The sequence below is a fragment of the Ambystoma mexicanum genome, chromosome 1p, assembly GCF_040938575.1.
Source record: "Ambystoma mexicanum isolate Mex_15411 chromosome 1p, UKY_AmexF1_1, whole genome shotgun sequence".
Classification (NCBI taxonomy): domain Eukaryota; kingdom Metazoa; phylum Chordata; class Amphibia; order Caudata; family Ambystomatidae; genus Ambystoma; species Ambystoma mexicanum.
Window position 1 is genome coordinate 839,579,025 of NC_090921.1, and position 23,109 is coordinate 839,602,133.

Consider the following 23,109-nt stretch of genomic DNA (forward strand, 5'->3'; position numbering starts at 1 on the left):
TTTATGAACGATGTCCTTCGTGAACTCATTGACGTCTGTGTTGTCGTATACATAGACGATATTCTAGTGTACTCCTCCTCATAATCAGACCATGAGAAGCACGTTCGTGCAGTCCTAGAGAAACTACGCCAACACAAATTATACGCAAAATTGGAGAAATGTGTTTTTCATTCTACAGAAGTTGAATTCCTGGGATTTATCCTGACTCCAAAAGGAGTTTGAATGGACTCTCGAAATGTGGACGCAATCCTCAAGTGGCCATCACCCAGTTCTGTTAAAGGGGTACAAAGCATGCTTGGATTTGCTAATTTCTATCGCAGATTTATTCCTGAATTCTCACATATTGTACACCCCATCAAAGCACTTTTGCAAAAAAACAAACGTTTTTTGTGGACTGAAGAGGCTGAAAGAGCCTTCCAAGAGCTAAAATCGAAATTCACGTCTGCACCTGTCTTAAAGCATCCACCCCCTGAGCTTCCATACATAGTTGAAACCGATGCATCCAGTTTAGCCATGGGAGCTGTCCTGTCCCAGAAGGATCCCGAAACCGTTCAACTTCATCCAGTGGTCAAGAAAGTTCTCAGCACCCGAATTAAACTATGCGGTTACTGATAAGGAGTTATTAGCCATCAAGTCCGCCTTCAAGGCTTGGCGGCATTATCTACTCGGTGCCAGGCATACCATCACTGTAATCACAGATCACAGGAATCTGCAGTATTTGAAAACAGCCAAGGCCCAATCATCACGTCAACTTCGGTGGGCATTATTCTTTGCCGAATTCGATTTCGTGATCACTTATCGACCAGGTTGTAAAAACGGCAAGGCAGATGCCCTATCCCGAATAGGGATGGGAGAAGTATATTCAAACCCGGAACCATTGCCTATAATTTCAGAACAAAGAATTCTTGGCATAACTACTCTACAGACTCTAGAAGACATTCATTTAAAAATCCAACAACCTTTCGATCCAGCAGCCCTGCAGGACTGGGTAAAGAAAGGCCAAGATTATTCAGTCATCAATGACCTGCCTTACTATCAAGGACGTCTATTTCTACCACACAAGGAACTACAAGAACTAGTCATCTCCAATTATCATGACGCCCTTATGGAAGGACACCCAGGTATCGCAAAAACTGAAGCTAAATTTAAAAGACAATTCTGGTGGCCACCTGGCGAAAGGACATAAAGTCATTTGTGATGCCTTGTGGTATCTGCGCCCAAAACAAAAGTCAGAAGAAAAAAACAGCTGGCCTTTTACAACCTTTGGATATTCCACCTACACCATGGCACACCTTGTCTTTAGACTTCATTACAGATCTACCTCTGTGTAATGGATTTAACACCATTCTAGTTATTGTGGATCTTTTTTCCAAAATGGCCCACTTTATTCCTTTAAAAGGATTACCTTCCGCTTCGATTTTGGCCAAGGAATTTCTCGATAACATTGTTCGAATCCATGGATTTCCTTCCGTATTGGTCTCTGACCGAGTTAGTCAATTCATTTCGCAATTTTGGAAGAAATGCTGTCAATTGGCGCAAATCTACGTAAGGCTATCAACCAGTCACCACTCCCAAACTGATGGTCAGACGGAGAGGACCAACCAGACTCTTGAACAATACCTACATTGTATGCTACACCAAACCGAAAGCAATTGGAAAGATATTTTATGGATTTCCGAATACGCATACAATAACTCTGTACATTCAGGAACCGGACAATGCCCCTTTTATACCATATATGGACATCATCCTCAAACCTCAGAACTCGATTCGCCTCAACACTTAGAAATGCCTGCAGTGACTCATCTGCACTCTACTATTACACAAGCCTTTAAGGAAGCAATAGAACACTTGAAACAAGCAAAGGAGAAATACAAGAAAAATGCTGATCGACATAGAAGTGAAACTCCACAATACCAGATTGGAGATCAAGTTTGGCTAGCTACAAAACACATACCTCTAAAGGGAACCCGAACTTTCAATCCTAGATATTTGGGACGTTACACCATTAAGGCCATTATCAACCCGGTGGCCGTCAAATTGGAATTACCCTCTAATTTGCGGATTCATCCTGTCTTTCATGTTTCACTTATAAAACCAGTTCAACCTGGGACAAGATTAACCAAACCACCTGACCCCATCCTAATAGATGGAGAACCTGAATTCGAGGTAAAGAATATCCTGGACTCTATGATGGTTAAATCAAGACTTTTTTATTTAATCGACTGGAAGGGTTACGGACCACAAGAAAGGTCATGGGAACTTAGTGACCATGTTCATGCAGCTCGGTTGGTGAAGAAATTCCATTGGAACTTCCCAGACAAACTAGGACCAAGGGGAAGAGCAACTTTAGGAGGGGCCTTGGGGGGGAGTGCTGTCATGATGCCTACCCCCGGGAATCCGGATCAAGCCCATCAGCCCCGGGAGCAGGCATCCAGGTATTTAATAAAACCCCAGTAGCCCCGGCTGGGGGCTGTCTGGGTTCAGTCCTGGTGCCTTAGGCGCCAGGCTCATAATAGAAATCAGTCCTGGCGCCTTAGGCGCCAGGCTCATAAACTTTACTTACCTCATGCAGGCCATGCTGCAAATGAATCCAAGCCAACGTGAGGCCTGGATGGGACTATTTTTCTACAGGGACTATTTTTTACTCGGGTGTGGTTCTAGGGACTTCTTACCTGGAACTACTTTGGAGGCTATTTAAACCACGCCCGAACAGCAGCACATGCTTCGTGTTATTCTGCATTCAGCAGCGTAACGCTCACCGTGCCTGCAGTCAGCATCCAGTCTTCAGCCACACCCGTCTCGAATCCAGAGCTCCTAGCAATAGAAGGAAGAAGAAAGAAAGGTTAGAAAACAGATATTATTTCAATCCTTACCTGAATTCCGGATCCATCACATCTTCGAACTTGAAAAGAACATTATTCTACATGCGTCGCATCGCCAGCTGCAGCGCTGCGCCATACTCACCAGTCCTCACAGCATTTTTAGATCCGGCGCAGCCTCCATCATTTTCTGCGCCGAATTCCACCATCTAGGGGACAAAAGAAACATAAGGTGAGCTGAGAGAGCCAACAAATAGAACCTCTCCACCATAGACTTAGCTGATTAACAACCGGAGGCATTATTCTGTAACAAATCGCAACTTCTTACGCCGCACCTGTAAGGAGAGAGAAACCAGCAATTCAAACACACGCATCTTTTGCCGGACAGTGTTGGGTAATACAGACTCTTACCTCAACACCATCAGCTGCCACAAGACAATCTTCCCTTGGACCCAGCTGCAACACAAGAAAGGAATGTACAAGAGTGAACATCGGACATATTGAACTCTTTGAACTTTATACTTACGGGTTCTCGCCTGGAACCTCAGAGTCAATATTCATCCGGAACTCTTCCAACACCCTCAAACCAGTGAAGTAACTGGTATCTACACGCCCCTGCATTCCACGCAGGATGGAGAGCTCATCATTTACAAACATAAGGTGAGCTTACAGAAAGTGAATATCGGTGGTGGTTAGTGGGTAGAACAGTGGGGTGCCATTACTAAAATCCACGGGTGGCTGAATCCCTTTCTCCACTTGCAGGAGAATATTTCAACGGGTCAAGCAGACGAGATTAGGCGGTCCAATCCAGTCTGTCATCTCTGCACTACGCTTCACGTTGGAGGAGGTCACAGCTGCCCGGGTCCGATCGACGCCCCTGTGGGAGCCAGCTGAGCGTAACATCAAGCCCCTCCCGCAGCTCAAGCCCTCCCACAGCCACAGACCGCGCACGTAACAATTCCTATTAGCCAACCAGGCCCACAGCAGACACTCCCCGGTCCCATTGTCCCATCCGCACCTCCCGCCTTAGATACAGACTCGGTACCGTCCTTTCCTCCAGGGGTTGAAGTTGAAACCACGGGGGCAAGAAGCGGGACTGAACAAAATGGATGCACGAGGGTAACTCGCAGTGCGATCAGCAAAGAAAGGAAGGTGGAATTGCAGCAACAGGCAGAAATGTATATAGATGGGAAGCATTGGCTTCGATGTATGACTTCCGAAGAAACAACGAAAGACAGGTAGTGTTCGAATGCATGGGTGAATATTTGGTGGAGAGATGGAAACAGTTAATTGGGAAATTACCACCGCAGCGATTGTTAGACTTAAATGCATTAGCACGCTGTAGACAAAGAGATGAAGAAGTGAGGGAACATGTGTATGGACTTTTTGAGCTTAAAAATGAATTGGATAATGAATATGCTGAAATGTTTACTGCACCCGGGTACAGGGGTAAGGATATTGGGAGAAATAGAAAGGAAGCGGTAGAGCCATATATACAGCGACAACATTCGATGTTGTCAGTACAGAGGGGCGACAAATTGAAAGTATGTATACGAGAAGCGTTCAGATGGATGTCGGATCCAAGTATTCTCATAATGGAGATACATGAGATATTTGATGAATATTCCATGCCCATGAAAAGAAAAGCACTGCAGTCGATGGCTGAACATTTACTAGACAAAGATATAAAAAACGACAAGGCCAGCCCACCCGAAATAATGGCAGTATTTAAGAGAGCACTAGAGCGAGGGACAGGAGAGACAGCCCTATCGCTTGACCTGGGAATATTATTGCACATGAGAGAAGGGGGAGGGACAGTAAGTGGGGCATTCCCTATGAGGGAGGTCCCACCTACCTTTGTGCCTAAAACAGAGGTTCCCGCAACGGGCACCGTAGCAGCGCAGGTAACGCCAGCCCATTATACCGCCCACTATGTGCATGTCCCCTTTTCCAGATAGGAGGTGAACAACATAAAACAGACGATTCCTGATATAAGAAAGAATCCTGCAGGATTTTACAAGGAAATAGAGTCCTGCCTGCAATCATCCATGCTTACCATGGGTGACATAGACCTAATATTCCCAGTGATCCTGCCAACAGACATATGGAAGCAAATAAGAAAGGTGGATGACGTAACGGCCTATGGCGCCACGTGGGCGGACTTGGTAATAGAAGACAGGAATAAAGCAGTTGGAGGGACACTAGGAGTGAACATGGTAGCATTACCAGCACGCATAATTCAGACATTAAAAGAAATTGTCCCAGAGAAAAGAATTCAATGGGACAAGTTGACTGCAGGTGTGCAAGGCAAGGATAAGTTAGCAACAGATTATTTTAATAGATTCGAAGAAGTATTCGCAGACTTCAGTGGGCAGGAAGTAAGCTCGGAAGCGGGGAAGAGGCTATTTGGTGATAAATATGTGAGGGGGTTGAGACTTCCAATTTAGAACCTAATAATGACATCACAAAGTGCATGGCAAGCAAAAACGCTGGGTGAAATATTGCACATGGCCCAATATTATGAGACGAGAGTAAATGCGGGAAAGGACCAGGAGGAGAGAGATAGAGTAAATCTGAAAACAAGGGTGTTACTGCAGCAAGTAACAGGACATAATAGAGGAAGAGGGAAAGCACAAGGGAGGAGTAATTTGAATATGCATGGGGGGCCATTGGGACCAAATCAGTGTGCATACTGTAAGGAGGAAGGACAATGACGAGCGCAATGTCCACATTTACAGAATAGAAATGGACCCGGTCAGAGAAGACAGCACAGAGGGCACCAAGGAACGAATGGACCAAATAGGAATAGTATGCAGCAGCACCACAAAAATGAAGGTAATCAAAACCAAGCCCAAAACCAAAGTGCTCCTAACCAGAGTCAGGGTCAGCAAAACCAACAGTATGGGAATCAGAGTGGGGGAAATAGAGGAAAGAGTGGGAACATTTTCAATACGCAGCCAAATCCGTATTACAGTAATAGTAGTGACTACACATCGGATGATGTGTTATTTCCCCAATAGGACAGCCCAGGGCAGGGGTCAGAACCAGTGTCTATTCCCGTGAATCAGAGAGGACCCTACGTAGAAATGGGAGTCGGGAATAAGGAGCACCGCTTCCTTGTAGATACAGGAGTGCAAAAGTGTTCAATAGACCATCACTTGGTTCCGGATATACCACTGTCAGGGCAAAAGAATGTTTCCATAGAGTTCGCAGGTACACCATTCATAAACCCAGAGTCCTGACCAGTCCAAGTTACTATAGGACCATTCACTGAACATTGTCCCTTTCTCCTAACAGAAAATTGTGGGGAGAACTTGTTGGGATTGAACTTGTTGAAAAAGCTAGGTGCGACTATACATTGTACGTCAGACGGGGTGTTTCTAACGATTTGGCCACAAGATGCCCCTGTGTCAGAATTCATGTCAGAAACCTTGCCAGGAGAGTTCAAAGAAGTTCCAACCTGTATATGGGCGATGCATGACAACGATGTAGGATGCTTGAAGATAGAGCCAGTGAGGATCATTTTGAAAGAAGGAGTTACACTGCCAAGAATTCCCCAGTATAAAACTTCGGCTAACGGAGAGAAAGGATTGGAAAGTATGTTTCAGATTTGGTGAAATTAGGGGTAATTGAAGAAATTACAGGCAGTACATGTAACAGCCCGATTCTTCCAGTGTTTAAGAAAGGAGGCAATGAAGTACCATATCGTTTCATAATTGATTTGCGTGCGCTAAACAAAGTAGTAGATCCACAATTTCCTTTGGTCCCAGACGTCACTACAATATTGACAATGATACCTGCCTCAGCAGAATACTTTAGCGTAATTGATCTAAAAAATGCTTTCTTTAGCATTCCGGTGGACAAGGACAGTAGATATTTGTTCGCGTTCACATTAGGGGGACGATCATTTACATTCACGCACATTCCACAAGGTTATACGGAAAGTCTGAGTACTTACAGTAGAGTGTTAAAAGAGCAGCTAGACACGCTAGAATTACCAGTGGGGTGTGTACTATTGCAATATATAGATGATCTGTTGATCGCTGTTGATACAGAAGAGATTTGTAAAAAGAGCACCGTATTACTACTGACACACCTAGCGGCACATGGCCATAAAGCTCATAGAGATGGAGAGGTGTCAAAACTTGAAATATGTCTTAGTGGTGATCTGTGCATTCAGCAAGTGGGTGGAGGCATATCCCTTAAAAGACTGCACAGCAATGAGTACGGCAAAAGTAATGCTTAAAGAATACTTTTCCCGTTTTGGCTTGACCCGTGTCATATGGTCAGACAATGGTCCACATTTTGTGGGCGCAGTGGTGTTACAGATATGTGCAGGTCTTCAGATTGATAAGAGATGTCATAGTCCGAGGCATCTGAGTTTGGCCGGTCTTGTTGAGAGGCACAACGGAATCCTCAAGTCAAAAATTAGCAAGATATGTGCAGGGAGCAAGTTGAGTTGGGTGGATGCATTACTGATAGCGCTATTGTGCATGCGTACGTCTGTACAGGCTACAACGGGCTCTCCCCGTATGAGATTGTGATGGGGAGGCCGGCAAATGTTTGGTGCGCACGTCAGCCAAAGCGACTGAGTGAAGTGTAACATCCTGTACTTAGCACTTATTGTGGCCTTTTAATGCAGAAATTGCGTTTGATTCATCAGCATGTGCAGGAGGCTCTACCCGTAAGATATACTGGTCCGGGGCATGCGCTGGAGCCAGGCGACTGGGTGCTGCTTAAGAACTTTGAGAGAAAATCAGCGTTAGCACCCAGGTGGCACGGCCCCTATCAAGTGCTTCTGGCAACGCAGACGGCAATACGGGTGGATGGGAGGAAGTCGTGGATCCATGACACCCATGCCAAAAAGATCCCATCTTCACTGAAAGACTTGCCCAATCCGGATGACCAGAAAGAGACAGCGGTCCCAGAAACTAAAGAAACTGCTGCCAGTCCACTGCCGCTAAATCTGTCCGAGCGGGAAGTGAAACTCGAAACAAAGCCTGAAAAGATTGCCAAAAAGGGGGAAGGGCAAAGAGTGCCCCAACGCTGCCCAGCAGAACCTACATCACTGTTGGCCGACACGAAATCTGCATTGCAAATAACGTCGGATACTAAACGTGTACCCCTTTGGCGCCCACCAGCATTTGCCACTGCGCCAGAGCCAAAGACCGAATCTGCATCATTGTCGGCGGCGCACACCAGCATCTGCTGAGCCTGGATCTGGAAGTGCAACGGCACTGTTCACGGATCACACAATACCAGGAGTGAGGCGATATGATTTGCAGCCTCGAAAGACAGAGTGATCCACAGTTCTTTGGTGTTTATGCTAACCTCTGGTTCCGCTCATGGACGGAGAAGGAACTAGAGGTGTAGAGGAGAGAAGCGTGAGAATTGTGCAAATCGGACAAATCAAGACTCGCGGCTCCTCGGTGCGATCATAAAAAGTACATGTGTCCTGAACCAGAGCGGACAAGCTGGGCGCACATGGTACAAAGGAAATAGAGAACTGTTCAGAAGTCCTCTGAGCAGTATGAGAGAGAATAAGTGATCTTGCCTAGAACGAATAAGCAAACCAGGCTGCAAAGGGCTGGCAGACTAAACTGTTGACAATTCCTTTGAACTTATTGACATCCGGCCAAGTGCGACGAAGAGAGATATCCACGACGAACTTTGTCAGGAAGAAGAAGGACGGTGAGAAAAATGTCGGAACCGGTTTCAGCCTCCTCCTGCACCACTGCTGAGAATGAGTTAGTTATAAAGACTGTAAACTTAGGGAAAACGCATGGTAAAAAAGATTGTATGCTGGCTTTGACGATAATCATGTGTTTCATGAATGTGGTAGCACCAATAACGACAGCCTTGGTGTTATGGTATGTGGAGTCTATACACCCATTGGGAATGTTTTTACCAATAGTTAATATGTCCACTACTGAAAGCCTGATTCAGGTGATTACTTATACCTTGTCCCCAATGGAAGAGAGACACAGAGAAGGGTATGGGAACAATACGCTATTACTCATCATGAATATGACGCATGCAATTCTAAAGAAAAATAATTGCTGGGTATGCACCCATTTACCGCAGCATGCGGGGAACGGAATAGGGTGGTATGTACAAACATTACCATTGAGTTCTGCATGCAGTGCATCTTTAAGTGCAATGTTTTATGGGAAGTGGAACAAGAGAATTATGGGTCAATTAGACAGAACAAACATGAATGAGTTTGAGGAAATAATTATGAGGCCTGTGGGTTGTTCCATATTCCACAAAGCACAAGTGATGATCCCAGAACCTACGCCAAAAAGTATGCGAAAAATAACACAACAAAATAGACAAGATAGATTGTCCCCACCAGTTAAAACATCTGTGATGACGTTTTGTGTAAGAAACGACGGGAATAAAGATGCAGTTCCCCCTTCTTACACGGTGAATTATAACCCGAGAACTGTCCCTTTTTGTCTAAAAAAGAAAGGGTCCTATTTAGTAGGAACATTTACTGGATGCATGAATACATCGGTACTAAAATGGGAAATAGAATCAGTATATGTGGGAGATCCAGTCTATTTTATATGTGGAGAGAAAACATATCCTTGGTTGGCCAGAAACTGGGGAGGTACATGTTACCTAGGTCTACTGTTCCCGGGAGTGTTCCTCTTAGAAACAGCAGACATGGCCAGGCTATTCAGATCAAGAACCAAAAGGAGTAGCAAAGGTGTTTTGATAGTGACGGACGTAGCAAAATCATTCATTCCATTCTTGTCCCAGATAGTGAACTCCTACAACATAAGGCAGCTGTCCAGAATACAAAAAGATACCATAAACACGACAAATATACTATTTAACATGACGTTGGAAGAAAAAGGAATTAGGTTAATGACGCTGCAAAATAGAATGGCTCTCGATGTAATCCTGGTTGATCGTGGGGGAATTTGCAAGATTGTGGGATTAGCGTGCTGCATATTCATAGATGACTATTGCCCTACGATTTGTGAAGCAATAAAGAGAATGCTTGTCCTAAGCTCCGAAATCCCTACTGGAGAAGGGGGCTGGGGAATAGAGTCCTGGTTTTGGGGGATACTGCGTTCTTGGGGATGGAAGTTGATTGCAATATTAGTAGTGGTGTTTGGGATATTCATAACGTGCTGTTGTTGCATACACTGCCTACCGTTAGTTTGCACTGAGGTAACTGAGGGATGTACTAAGGGATGTATGCATATGATAACAAAAAGAACAAACTTATGGCTGGGATAACAGAGACACAAATGAAATGAAAACAATGAAAGAATTAATGGCTATAGATATTAATGAAGATGATGATGCTTATAGTAGCATGCAAAACTCAGATATAAGTGCTTCAGACTTATCGTCATCAGAGGAGGCTACAATAAATGAATGAGACGTTTGGCATACGGCCAAAGGAGGGTTTATCAGTCTAGAAAAATGGATACCTCTCATGATTGCCGGAAAACGTATTTTGGTGGCCGAAGGTCAACCGTCTCATGTACGAAACGATAGAAATACAGGTTTCCGAGTTTTACCAATGAACGGCCATTTTGATGAAACAAGGATAGCCATTTTGTTTTCAAACAATTTCTCATTGCTTTCTGTTCAAATTGCTTTGCAGCATATGTTCTGCTTACACTGCTCGACTGTTAACATTGTTGCCTGAACGTGAAAGGACAAGGGCGCAGGGCCGCGAGGCTAATAAGAGTTTGTTGAAACACAATGTAGGCAGCTCCGGGGAGGAATGCCCGGCTCCCTCCCGAATGTAGCCTTGAAGCAGAGCCGCAGGGCATTTAATCATTTCACAGCTGCCAGCCAGTCTCGTTATATGGTAGAATATGTTAGAATAAAGCAGCTCAAGGCTTGAATTATGCTCTTCTTACGGCCCCCCTCTGCCGAGCCCTGTAGAGCGTGTTGGCTCCCAGGACACGAATAGCACCTCATAGAAAGCAAGGTCTGGAATGTGACTCTTCCCCCGTATGTAGCTTGCTTACAAGAACAGAAGCACTGTTTTCTGCTCAACAAAGAAAAGATGTCTCTGCACTTGCAAGGTTGCATATTGTTACTAGAAGAGATATTTGAAGGTGTCATATTCGTCGAAAGTGTCCATCATCAAACCGAGTTCAAAGAAACCCAATAAAGGGGGTTGTTAAACATGTCACAGCTGATTGTATGATATGCATTTTGTATATATGTAACTGATGTACGTAATTCGCTCTCTTGCGTCCCTCGAGGTCTAGAGATACACGTCGCGGGGCGTGAGACTGAGTTGGCCAACTGAGACTATTTGCTTGGCAATAAACCCTGGCTTTGGGAATACAACCTCGTGTCTGGCGTATCTATTGTCTGTGGTGACTTGCCTTGTTTCCATAACGCGAGGGACCCCTAGGGGCCCCTTTCATGTGTTGTCGTAGAACTTTCTATAAAAAGAGCAACAAAACTGTAAATATAATGCAGAAAATAGAAGGCAATGAGGAATCCCAATGGTTTCAATTAGCTCTGTACCTTCTAGCAGAAAACAAGTACATTACCAACACCTTCATAATGTGCACATTCTGCACTGCAAAACTTGACAATAACCAAAGGCCTTCACAGGCAATTAGTAATAATTTGGAACTATTTCCACTGCCAAACGCACTGCAGCAGCTTAATTTGTGTGAGAGCATTATTATACAAACAGTGCACCCATTTCAAGCTATAATACATCTTCAACCAAAAACTGTAACATTACCTCCCACCGAATTACTGAAAGGCATTTGTGGTAAAGTAGTCTATTTACCATTAGTTCTCAAAGAAAATGTAGACACTCTACAAGTGCAAAGGCCAATACACAAATCTTTGATTATCCTGGTAAATAGTGTGCCTACAAAAGACAAATAAATGTGGCAACACCTTGTGGACTTAACCAAAGTTAGAGAGGCATTGCAGTACCTTAAAGAAAACAATAAATACTACAAGGAAATAAATGTTCAAGAAAACCTGAGAGAAACAACCAAACATATTCAGGACTCCTCAACAAGTGGCCAATTTAGATCCTAGTGCAGCCTCCAGTATTTTAGGCCACTATACAATTCACCCACTGCACTCCAAACACACCATAGATGATGCACTAGAAACATATGAAATGCGGCAAGCAAAAGGAGCGCCAATCAGTATATGGGAAAAAAGTGTGGAAGCACGAGCCTTTCCTCTATTCGTCCCCACTGGAAAAGGTGGAAGATATGATGAAAGAAGCACACAAATAACAGCATCAAAATACAGCTGTTTACAAATTTATTATGAAGACCCTAGATTTAGACAGAACGTGGAGTACATATTCCACCTGCTCTTTGAAAATGAACTAGCAAACCTATGTTATGGAGTTGCCCACACATTAAAAACAGGTTCCCATTTCCAAAACATGTCTGCTACACAACTACTTCAAAAGGTGCAAGAGAAGGATGACGTTTTACAGTCAAGTGTTACAAATCTCTTGCCAAACATGCGTGGTACGAAAGAGTACTGGTTCCGACGGCACGCAGCTGTACAGTGTATGCTACGCGACCATGGCCCTCCCACATGGTTTGTCACTTTAAGTTGTCCTGAGTATGCATGGGATGACTTGCACACTTTGCTACGCATAGCAAACAAAAATAAAACAGCTTTAGACATGAAAACACCAGGACAGCTGTGCTCTCTGGATCCAGTAAATGATTCACGCTACTTTCATCATCGCTTCCTTGCCATGCTGCACTTCATTTGCACTAAAGCACTTCCTCCCCTCAGAGAGGTGGAGCACTTCTTTTGGAGAAAAGAATATCAAGCCAGAGGGGCACCACACATCCACATGCTTTTGTGGATTCAAAATGCTCCTAAATCTGGTGAGGAAAGTAATGAAACTGTTTTGCAGTTCATTCACAAAAATGTCATCGGAAAGTACCCATAGTGACCTACAAGCACACATTTGGCAATTCCAAAGACACAAGTGTGGCAAGTACTTTTGACGCAAATATAAGAACTGTCAGGAATAAGGTTTGGGACATGAAAAGACTCAGAATTGGGAGAAAGTAGTATTGGAACTACAATTCACAGCAGCCTCCAGGCCTGAAGTAATTTCAGAGCTCACGTGGTATCAGCTGTGGGTGAGAGCATGGCCTATTAAAGACCGTTGGCCGCCACTGCTCAGTTCCGGCTAATTGAAGATCCAGCACGGGAGGCCAAGCTCTGTGGGGTTAAGATGCAGAAGGAATGCTGAGAACTATGCCTGGGTGGCTGCGGTGATCCGAAGCAGCAGCAATCCTGGTAATCTCTGTGTTGGAGAGTTATGAGGCTTTTTCCCGGGCCGCGCCGGTGAGCAGCTTTGGTCCCGATCGCGATAAGGAGCCAGTACTACGGCACCTGAGTGTCATTACGAGGCACTCAGGCAAGCAGATAAGTGACTTGTTTATGCTTGTGATCACAGATTATTTGCACTCTGTTGTTATGAGGAAATAACGGCAATGTAGCTTTTTGGTTCAAGAACTTATGGCAGTACTCACGCATCAAGGAGTTTATAATCCTACCCGGCCTTTATGCTTTTGATGCCAAGTGCAAACCTGTGAATAGTATACGTTCCCCCCATGATTTGAGAACCCAGACAGCAAGTGGATGGGTGCATGAAACGTCTAATTAGAACCTGCTGAATAGGGGTGTTTCCTCTTGGAAAGTGTGTCAGGAAACGCTGCCAAACGTTCTGTTCTATGGTGTTTTGTTGCTAGCCCTATGGGCCATGTGTACTGTCTTTTCATGACAGGGAGCTTCCCTTGTATGTTTCATTTTGCTTACAGTTCTACATGTGTTTTGTTTTCTGTTATGCATGTTATCTTGTACAGGTTGGGCAACCTTTGGCACTCTGTGCCCAAGAGTCAAAGTCATGTTAAATGTGCTTTTATGTGTGAACTCGCTAAAGCAAGGATGCGATTTGAGTAGAGGTCATTTCAGGTGATGTGTTTAGGGTTACAGGCAGAGTACTAGGTTTAGGAAGGTTTTGGTATAGGATTACAGGTTAACAAGTAGCCTGTTCAGTATTTGGTGATATGTATGCACTTAATGTTTTGTCCCCACCTTTCCCTTATCGGTCCAAACCCTTTCCCTAACTTCCTTCTTCCCCCCATTGGCTGCCTTGTGGTTACCTGTGATATCTATATTCGGGTGCCTGTGCCAACCAAGGTGGTAGGGTCGAACTATTCGGCTTCCGTGGTTCTGGAGAGGGGGTTGACATCCCGTGATCCCTTTATGATTTGACAGAATTAGCCGCCCCAGATTTCAGGGTTTAGAACCACCCAAGCCAAATGGAATTGGTTACTCCATCATTAGCTGAGGTACTAAATGCGTGACAGGATATTCAAAAAGAATCTGGAACCCTACAGGCTCAGGAACAAGGTTTAGTAGTGCAAGTTACACCTTTGGAAGCAGGGCCATCTACAGGAGTTACAGTAGGAAGACCAGCTACTGTGATTGTGCAACCTCCCAGTAGTGTGCCCTTGGCTGCTTCGGAGAGGTGTACGGGGGATCCAAAGAAATATGACATTTTTGACACAATGTAGATTTCATTTTTTATGTACAGCTTTTCAAACAATTCAAGCAAGGACAGTGTTTGTAATTTCATACCTAACCGGGGATGTGGCCGCTTGGGCAATGCCATTGGTGCAGAAAGATGATCCTTTATTATATAATTGGGATGGGTTTCTGGCAGAATTTGGAAGATTGTTTGACTGAAGAGAAGTTTCGCAAGCACAGGATAAAGAATTGTTGGTGTTAAGACAAGGAGGTCGAGATTTGGTATCATATGTGACTCAGTTTAACAGATTGGTCATAGAGATAGATTGGCCGGAAAACAAACAAACAGTGTTGTTCTATCAGGGTTTGAGAGAGGAACTGAAAGATACGATGGCACAAGTGGAACCTCAGCCTAGTTCCTGTACGGCAATAATTGATTTAGCATTGAGGTTGGATCATCGCATGAATGAACGTAAGGGAGATAAGTAAAGGCCGGAGGTGGTACCTTTTGCATGATTAGATAAGGGCCGGGGAATCAGAAATGGAGAAGGTGAGTATATGCAGATTTATCAGCAGCAGAGTAAAAGCAATGTAAGGTGAATAATCTATGTCTGTCTATTGTGGACAACCAGGACATTATATTCGGACCTGACCGAATACTCCGAAGAGATGAGTCAGGAATGAGGAGAGTAAAGGAGAGCCGGGAAAAGGATTGGGCCGGCCTTAGGGGAACTGAGGTGTCAGGCCCAGGATGAGACAGGTTCCCCAGTTGGGTAGCAAATACGGTAGGGAATAGAACATCTCATTTGTACATTTTGGTGACTTTATATTTTGCATGCACAAAGGAGGTGGTGTCAGCCATCGTTGACTCAGGGGCCAAAGGAAATTTCATCGATATTGCTATGGCTAAACGATTGGGACTGCCTTTGAGAGCCAAATCACAGGTGGAAGGAATGCAGTCAATAGATGGGTCACCCTTGATTTCGGGGGCCCATTTGTCAGCAGACTCAGCCCCTTCAGATGAGGTCTGGGTTGGGGCATATGGAGGAAATTGTGTTTGATCTAATTGCTGCACCGCAGTTTGGACTCATTCTGGGTGTGCCTTGGTTAATACAGCATAATCCGAGGATTGATTGGGTCACTCGGGAGGTATTTTTTGAAGGGGTGGAGTGTCAGGATGATATGGAAGAAGACGTTGCTCCTGCTTTGTTTTTGGCGGATCAGACATTAAAATCACAGGTGGTGGGAGCAGTGGGGCCAGGAATACCTGACCAATACAAAGAATTTGCCAGTGTGTTTCACAAAGTGGGGGCATATAGGTTACCTCATCATCACTCCTATGATTGTGTTATTGAGTTGGAGCCGGGGGATAAATTGCCATGCAGTAGGATATATGCATCGACTGAAACAGAGAATGAACATTTAAGAGAATATTTAGACGACATGCTGAAGAAAGGCTTCGTTAGACATTCCACATCCCTGGTGTCGTCACCTTTGTTTTTTGTTTCTAAGAAAGAAGGTTCATTGCGAACCTGTACCGATTACTGGGCCTTGAATAAGGTGACTTTAAAAATCGATACCCCTTATCTTTAATTTCAGTACTATTGGACCAGGTCAAGGCAGACCAAATTTGGATTATTTGAATATTTAGTTATGCCTTTTGGATTGTGTAATGCGCCTGCAGCCTTTCAGTACTTTATGCAGGAGGTGTTGAGTGAGTTTTTGGATGTTTTTGTTATTGTTCACATTGACGACATTCTGATTTATTCAGGCTCAGTAGATCAAGATATAGGGCATGTCAAGGCCGTATTGAAGAAGTTACATGATTATCAGTTGTTTGTAAAAATGGAAAAATGTGCATTTCATACTATGCAAGTGGAATTTCTGGGGTTTATCTTGACTCCTTCAGGCATAGAAATGGACAGAAAGAAAGTTCAGGGGGTCACTGACTGGCCAGCACCACAATGCATCAAGGACATACAGTCCTTTTTGGGATTTACTAATTTTTACAGAAGGTTCATTTCAAATTTTTCACAGATTGTTGCTCATACAACTCGATTGTAAAGAAAGGCAATTAGTTTTAGTTGGGATGCAGAAGCAGAAAGAGCTTTCCAAGAATTAAAGAAAGCATTCACGTCAGCTCCTGTATTGAGACATCCAGATCCTGCGAAATCTTTTCAAGTGGAAACGGATGCATCCAATGTAGTAGTGGGTGCCCTGTTGTCACAAAAGCATGAGGAAGGAGTTTGGCACCCAGTGGCCTTCTACTATCATAAACTCACTAATTGAGAACAAAACTACTCTATTACAGATAAAGAGTTTTTGGCCATTAGAGCAGCTTTTTTGGAGTGGAGGCATTATTTGTTGGGGGCTAAACACCAGGTAATAGTAGTAACTGACCATAAGATTCTCTGGTACTTTAAGACAGCACATACTTTAAGTCCAAGGCAGTTATGATGGTCTCAATATTTCAATGAATTTGATTTCATGGTAACTTTTCGCCCAGGGAAGCGAAATGGAAAGGCAGATGCTTTGTCTAGACAGCAACATTTGGAGAGTATGATAACAGAGGTGAAAACGATCATTCCCGCAGAGTGGTGGGAGCAGTTACTACCAAACTATTGAAACAATTGAAGCAGGAGATGAAGAAGCAGGAGAGGCGTAGCTGGGGGGTGAACAACCCTTTAGAAACCCTCTGGGAAGGCCTTCCATATTTTGCCGGGAAGTTATACTTGCCTACACAAGATTTGCAAAAAAAGGCTATGTACTGGTATCATACTTCTCCATTGGCTGGCCATTCTGGTAGTAAGAAGACACAAGGTATGTTGGAGCGATACTTTTGGTGGCCAAATTTGAGACAGGATACTATCCAGTACATTCAGGGATGTGAGACTCGTGTATGCAGTAAGGCAGACCACATGAAAAAAGCAGGACTGTTGCAACCGCTGCCCACGCCGGAAAAGGTATGGACTCATATTTCATTTACGGATTTACCTCCGGATGGGCAGTATGATACTATTTGGGTTGTTGTAGATTATTTATCCAACCAAGCTCATTTTGTGCCTTGTAAAGGCATTCCAGGAGCAGGAAAGTTGGCAGAATTATTCTTGCAGCAGGTGGTGAGATTACATGGATTGCTGCAACGTATTGTCTCGGACAGAGGTCCTCAATTTACATCTAAATTCTGGCGCACCTTCTGTCAGATGTTAGGAATCAAATGTGTTCTCTCTACTAGCTATAATGCTCAGATGGATGGACAAACTGAGCGTGTTAATCAGACTCTGGAGCAATATTTACGTTGTTATTTACATGATGGCATGGACTCCTGGGTTCATGCGTTGTGGTTAGCAGAGTTCAAGTATAACAGTACAGAGCATGCATCTTTAGGAATGGCACCCAACAAATGCTTATATGGGCAAGTACAGAATATGTTATCGGAACATTTACTGGAAGTGGATCACATTCCAGTGCTTCAGGAGAGAAAGCAGTTGCTTCTAACCATCAGACAGAAGGCACAAGTCCATTTAGAGTGGGCTAAAGAAAGCTACAAGAAACATGCAGAAACAAGCTCCTAGATACAGGGTGGGTGATAAAGTATGGTTGTCTACCCACAATTTGCCTTTAGAAGGGCCTCAAAAATGTGCACCCAGGTTTATTGAACCATACCAGATAGTGGAGTGTGTGTCTACCGCAGCTGTTAAATTACGATTGCCTCATTCTGCTAGGTGTCCCTATAGATGGCAAATATGCGATGTCAGAGCGACAGCCACTCTCATCACTCACCTGCTATCAGCGGCAAGAATTACCTTAGCGCAGAACTGGAAAAACAAAGAGGGCACCATAACAACATGGTGGTGGATTAAAGTCTGGGGAGTGATGGCCATGGAGAAAATATGCGCACTCAGTGCCGGAAAAAATACCTAAGATTCTTGACACTCTGGACTCCATTCCACGAGTGGGTGAGCGACATAGAGGCCCTATACTTCCAACCCCGTCTTCTCAGGAGCACACATGTCATATAAGTTCCACCAACAGAAAGAGGGAACGTACACAAATCAAACCCTATCCATGGACCTCGCACAAGTCGATCTCAGTATTTTTGAAGTTATGGTTAAAGCAGGGAGAGGGGTGGTTATGAGGAGCGGGGGGTGGGAAATGGGTGAAGGAACCGAAAAATGAAAAATGAGAACATTGAAAGGCTAAGAGACTTCGACCATCTTTGAACAATATCAGAATGAGAGAAAGGCTGTACAGTAACGATAACTTAACTATTCTGTACTGTTTTTTTGGTGGTATCTGTATGCCTTTGATCCAAAAATAAAGTGTTTAAAAAAACTTTAAAAAAATTACGATTGCCTACCACGTTGAAGATACATCCTGTATTCCATGTGTCTTTGCTTAAACCCGCAGCTCTTAGAACACGTGTGCAGCGGCCACCGGCAATCACCAGGGAAGGACAGATGGAATACGAGGTCAAAAAGATAATGGATTCGAGATGGAGAAGGCAAAAGTTGTGGTATTTAATTCAATGGTTAGGTTATGGTCCTGAAGACTGTTCTTGGGAACCAGCTAGTTCTGTCCATGCCCCTCGTTTGGTAAAGCAATTCCATTCTCGTCATCCGGGAAAAGCGGGTCCTGGGAAGGGCCCTGGAAGAGGAGGTACTGTCAGGAATAAGGTTTGGGGCATCAAAATATTCAGAATTGGGAGAAAGTAGTATTGGAACTACAATTCCCAGCAGCCTCTGGGACTGGTTTATAATCCTACCCGGCCTTTATGCTTTTGATGCCAAGTGCCAAACCTGAGAATAGTATACGTTCCCCACATGATTTGAGAACCCAGACAGCAAGGGGATGGGTGCATGAAACGTCTAATCAGAACCTGCTGAATAGGGGTGTTTCCTCTTGGAAAGTGTGTCAGGAAACGCTGCCAAACGTTCTGTTCTATGGTGTTTTGTTGCTAGCCCTATGGCCATGTGTACTGTCTTTTCATGACAGGGAGCTTCCCTTGTATGTTTAATTTTGCTTACAGTTCTACATGTGTTTTGTTTTCTGTTATGCATGTTATCTCGTACACGTTGGGCAACCTATGGCATTCTGTGCCCAAGAGTCAAAGTCATGTTATATGTGCTTTTATGTGTGAACTCGCTAAAGCAAGGGTGCAATTTGAGTATTGGTGATTTCAGGTGATGTGTTTAGGGTTGCAGGCAGAGTACTAGGTCTAGGAAGGTTTTGGTATAGGATTACAGGTTAACAAGTAGCCTGCTCAGTATTTGGTGATATGTATGTACTTAATGTTTTGTCCCCACCTTTCCCTTATCGGTCCACACCCTTTCCCTAACTTCCTTCTTCCTCTCATTGGCTGCCTCGTGGTTACCTGTGATATCTATATTCGGGTGCCTGTGCCAACCAAGGTGGGAGGGTCCAACTATTCGGCTTCTGTGGTTCGGGAGAGGGGGTTGACATCCATTGATCCCTTTAAGATTTGACAAGAACAGAGGCAAATACTACACCAAATACTGCTTTGGTTTGCCTAGACCAGTTTCAACAACAGCCCAAGTAAACAGCTTAATTTCTTCGGTTTGACACAGTGTGAAAGGAAAATCTCCTAAAAACACATGATGCATAAAAAGAAGCGAAGCATCAAAGTACATCAATGATTACAATGCAATTATTGTCCTCTTTTGGAATGTCAATGTTGATGTACGGTATATTGCAGACAATGCCACTGCTATTGCACGATATGTCACAGCCTACTTAACCAAAGCAGAGAAAACAGAGCTCAAAGACTTCTGGGATGACATATCCTCTGACAAAACACTGGCACAAAAATAAAAATTGTACAGCTTTGGCATTAAAATGCTGTCCCATAGAGAAAGTGGCAGCTACGAAGCAGCTGACCGCTTAACCGGCACAACCTTATGTGGGAAATCTGACAACATAGTGTGGCTAAGCCTTGGGCCTGCTGCATCCAGGAAAAAAGTACTTAAATCGTACGAAGACATACAAACAATAGCCAAAAGCAATCCCAACAGTCAGGACATTTTGAAGAACAACTTATTTGACACATACTACCCAAACAGAAGTAGTACTTTAGAAGCATTGTGCTTGTACCAGGTAGCCCAAAACTTCTCATACAAAAACAACATTACACCAAATGATGAAAAAGGTAGATGTAGAGTAGAAAGTTGTGACGGCAGCCTGGTGAGACTTACCAAATTCAGCCTAATTAATCATATGAAGTTGTCCTTAAAAGCTCCTCAACACAACAAACTGTACTACATGGCTGTACTGCAACTTTTCAAACCATGGAGAGAAGAAGAAGATTTATTAGCCACCAAAACTTCCAATGAAGATGCCTTCAAAGCCACTGAAAGTACAATTACAGATGAAAACTTTACACGGTACAAAACCATATTGGACAGTGAACGCCAACAAGAAGAAGAACTTCAAGTACAACTAACTGTAGACACTTCTGAGAGCAGTGAACCTTTGCAAACAGTCAGCCAAGAACCAATTGGAGAGCCACTCATAGCAAATGAGGCAGAATTAGCCATGACAGAGGTAACCACTACTATGCTTCAGTATGAGCACTCTACATAAGAGTTGGAAGTACTTAAATCCTAACTACACAATGAACAGCGTACCATTTTTGTAGACGTAAGTGAAACCATTCAACATGCTATACAGCACAAAAGTAAAACTTGCACCTGTGACAACTACAAACCTGTACTGCTGTATGTAAGTGGTGAAGCTGGGTCAGGTAAAACATTCTTAATAAAAAATGATCAGTAAATACCTGCAACAATTAACAAACAACAATCTTTCTGTGGTTATAACCACCGCTACAGGTTTGGCTGCCTACAACATAGGTGGAGTCACTCTACACTGATTGCTACTAATTCCAGTATAACACCAAAACAAATTAGAGTACTATAAACTTTTAGCCGATTCTGTAATGGAGCTATGCATAGTTTTGAAACAAATGAAAATGCTCCTAATAGATGAGGTGAGCATGGTCTCCAACCTAATGTTAACCTCAGATTGCAAGAGGTACTCAAAACAGGCTACGAAGAACTCTTTGGAGGAAAATATGTCATTGTTTTCAGAGATCTCCTTGCATTGACACCAGTCAAAGGTGAACCTATCTTCAAAACCTTAGGACACAAACAGTGCCGTAAAAGTCTTGGAAGCATCGGGAATGTAAATCTTTGGCAACATTTCCAATACAGAGAACTAACTCAAAACATGCGTCAGTCTGCAGACCTCACCTATGCCAACATTTTTAAAAACATACGGATTGGTGTACTATCAAAGGAGGCGCAGTCTGCCCTCAATAGTAGACGCATCCATGAGCTCTACGGGCGTAACACATGTGCCAGTGATGTCATGGAACAATTAGCACAGAAAAATGTCAGCTGTATTGCATTAATGCCAACTCTAGCAAGCTGTGCACAATTTAATGCAACAATGCAGCAAAAAGAAAAACAACCACTAGTGCAAATTCATGCCACAGACAAACTGGACGTACAAGGTATGACAATACCTATGTGTCAATAAGGCATAGCACGACTACAAGCCTTGGAGAACTCCATCTCCAACACAGCTGGTTTGGAGAAAATTGTAACTTTTTGTGTCAACTGTAGAGTTAAACTAAACATTGACATAGAGCAAGGTTTAGTTAATGGAGCACTAGGTACAGTTGTTAGCTACCAGACATATCCACGGGACAACAGCATTCAGTTTGTAAACATCAAGTTTGATAAACTTTCAGAAATCAAAAATATAGGACGCACAACTGGAAGATTCCTTCTTTTCAAAGACATGTATGTATGCAGAGAACAGTTTTCTCTCTTGCTAGCTTATGTAGTAACTAGTCATAGATCGCAAGGTCTAACCTTAGATCAAGCATTGATTGATATTGGCAACAAAGTCTTCAACGAAGGAATGATTTACGTAGCACTGTCACGACGACGTACACTGCAAGGACTGTATCTAGTTAATTTTGATGCAACTGCAGTCAGTGCAGAAATTCCTTGCATCATAGAGTACAATAGACTACGTGCACTGTGCACTGTACACACCCCATCTAAGAATTTACCCTATTTCTCAGAAACCAAAAGGTTTGAAAATAAGACACATTCCATCAGAAGTATTAAATGATTTCACCACACTACCATCAAAGAAATTGAAATAAACTCATACTACAGAAACTACCAAAAGCACATACAAAAGGAGTAAAATAGACAAATACCCAACTCCACCCACAAAACAAAATGCCTCTGCAAAGAAACCACGTACCCTTCCATCAAAGGGCTCAGATACAGAAGTACCTGGACCATTCACATTTTACAATACAACAGGTGTTAATTGCTATGCAAATGTAACAATCAATGTTCTATTCCAAAAACCGGCAGTTGTTGAAAACGTTTATTTAAATGGCGCAGACCAGTTGTGTTTGCAAATGCTCGTACTTCACAGAAATGCAGTAAGTAATCCCGACACCATTTACAGTGTTTTAGGAATAAGGCAAGAATTGGACTACAGTGCTGGAATGGTGAAATTCACTTTCAACCGACAAGAAGATCCACAGGAATTTCTAATGTACTTACTATAAATACTGGAAAGAAAAAACATACTTATAAATAAAATCTTTCACATTTCCTACATGTGGAAACATACATGCACTCTTTGCAACCATGCCATTGAGGAGAAAGTCCCTAACAAAATCTTTGTGTATGTATCAATACCTAACTGTGACTCCATTCCA